The sequence below is a fragment of the Penaeus vannamei genome, chromosome 4 (genome assembly GCF_042767895.1).
Source record: "Penaeus vannamei isolate JL-2024 chromosome 4, ASM4276789v1, whole genome shotgun sequence".
NCBI classification, from domain to species: domain Eukaryota; kingdom Metazoa; phylum Arthropoda; class Malacostraca; order Decapoda; family Penaeidae; genus Penaeus; species Penaeus vannamei.
In genome coordinates this window covers 35,778,701-35,781,200 of record NC_091552.1, presented here as the reverse complement: position 1 = coordinate 35,781,200, position 2,500 = coordinate 35,778,701, and the positions used below count along the sequence as shown (strand labels likewise).

The 2,500-nt window shown below is 45.0% G+C and overlaps 1 protein-coding gene across 3 annotated transcripts in view; it reads left to right on the top strand.

Annotated features, from left to right (window-relative positions):
• LOC113805832 (protein Wnt-2b) overlaps positions 1-2,500 on the top strand; it is a 98,681-nt gene that overhangs the window by 83,249 nt on the left and 12,932 nt on the right. The window lies entirely within an intron of this gene.

The following is a 2,500-nucleotide window of genomic DNA, read 5'->3' as shown; positions in this document are numbered from 1 at the left end:
CTCTTCCTCCTTGTTTAAGATGACTCTCTCCTCTCCTCTCCTTTTCTTCCTCTCCTCTCTCTCCCTTCCCTTCCCGCTCCCCTTCCCCTACTCCTAGGAGATGCCTTCCTTTCCTCTTCTTTTCTTATCCCCTCTCTTCCCTCCCTTTCTCTCCCTTTCCTTCCGTTTTCATTCCCTCCCTTTCCTCCCCTTTCCCTCCCTTTCTCTCCTTTTCCTTCCCCTTCCCTCCATTTATCTCCCTTTCCCTCCCTTTCCTTCCATTTCTCTCCCTTTCCCTCCCTTCTTCTGTAAAATAAGAAAAACATTTTTATACTTTTCTTCTGTTCTGGGATGATACAGTCGCCGCGTTATGAACGTTTGTATCACGTTTTCCCTATGTGGAATAACCCTTATGAAAACAATGCATTCTCTTAATATATTACTATTATTGTTAAGCGTTTAGAGTCTGCTGATACCTGCGTCGGTTTGTATAATCGTTCAATTATATTTACATAGCGATAACTATGTTGTTCGATATGATGAGACAGCATGATGAGGAAGTCCCGTCCTGTGCTGGCTCCTGTGTCGAACGCGAGATGTGAATTTTTATTTTGATATGATTCAACGCAATAAAAACACTCTCAGATGATAAACTGGTTAACAGATATGAAAAAGAAAGAAAAAAATTATTCAGTTTGCTTTTCTTTATGAGAGAGTATTTTGCCATTCAGTACTATTCAGTATTATAACCAGTACCAAGGTAAACCAACTGCAATGGTATACATGGTAAATACATATACCGTACATTTACCTTCCTAAAGGCTTACATTACCCAAAATATGGCTTATGTGCATTGGATTGCCATCGCTTTCAACATGCAACATTTGGCAGTGTGATTTTCTTGTTACATCTTTTGTATCAGTTTATGTCCTCTGGTGTTACTGTGGCGACATACAGCACATACAAATTAAATCTCCCGATTGTTTATTCTTTTATCCCCAGTCACATCAATTCCTCAAAAAGGAAAATAGATCAAGAAATTGAACATGCAAAGTATTCCATGACATTTTTATTCATTGAATTCAACGCTGCAGTTCATTGGGCATGTACCTATTAGCCTTTCATTATTCATTCATTATTCACCTTTCATTTACCTGTCACTCATCTATCATTCACCAGTCACTCACCTGCCACTCACCTTTAACCCATGTATCACTCACCTGGTCATTTTACCTGTCACTTTCTTGTCACTTGCCCATCACTCATCTACCATTTCCTAGTACTTCACTTGTCACTCACCTACCCATGGCTCAACTACCATTCCCTTGTAATTCGTTAAATATTCGCTTAGCTTTCACCTGTAATTTACTATCATTTACCCACCAGTCCTCTATAAATCACCTGTCACTTACCTGTTCTATAACTCACCTCTCATGCATTTACCATTCCTCTACATCACACTTATGTCTCACTTACCATTTTCCGTCATACTTGCCCCCCCCCCCCTCACCTACCATTCCCCTCTTTCTCACCTCTCTCTCACCTCTCACGCACCCACCATACCTCTTTAACTCACTTGTCACTCAATTACCTTTTCTCCACTAATTCAACTTTCTCTCACCTTCTCTCGCTCACAGTTCACCTCTCACTCAATTACCTTTTCTCCTCTAACTCACCGAACCTACCATATCCCCTCTAATTCACCTACCATTCCCCTATGACTCACCTACCATCCCCCTCTAACTCACCTACCATATCCCCCTCCAACTCACCTACCATACCCCCCCCAACTCACCTACCATACCCCCTTCAACTCACGTACCATACCCCCTCCAATTCACGTACCATACCCCCCCAGCTCACCTACCATACCCCCTCCAACTCACGTACCATACCCCCTCCAACTCATGTACCATACCCCCTCCAACTCATGTACCATACCCCCTCCAATTCACGTACCATACCCCCCCAACTCACCTACCATACCCCCTCCAACTCACGTACCATACCTCCTCCAACTCATGTACCATACCCCTTCCAACTCACCGTCCCATACCCCCTCCAACTCACATACCATACCCCCTCCAACTCATGTACCATACCCCCTCCAATTCACGTACCATACCCCCTCCAACTCACGTACCACACCCCTTCCAACTCACCGTACCATACCCCTTCCAACTCACCGTACCATACACCCTCCAACTCACCGTACCATACCCCTTCCAACTCACGTACCACACCCCTTCCAACTCATCGTTCCATACCCCCTCCAACTCACGTACCATACCCCTTCCAACTCACGTACCATACCCCTTCCAACTCACGTACCACACCCCTTCCAACTCACGTACCATACACCCTCCAACTCACGTACCACACCCCTTCCAACTCACGTACCATACCCCTTCCAACTCACCGTACCATACACCCTCCAACTCACGTACCATACACCCTCCAACTCACCGTACCATACCCCCTCCAACTCACGTACCATACCCCCTCCAACTCACCTACCATA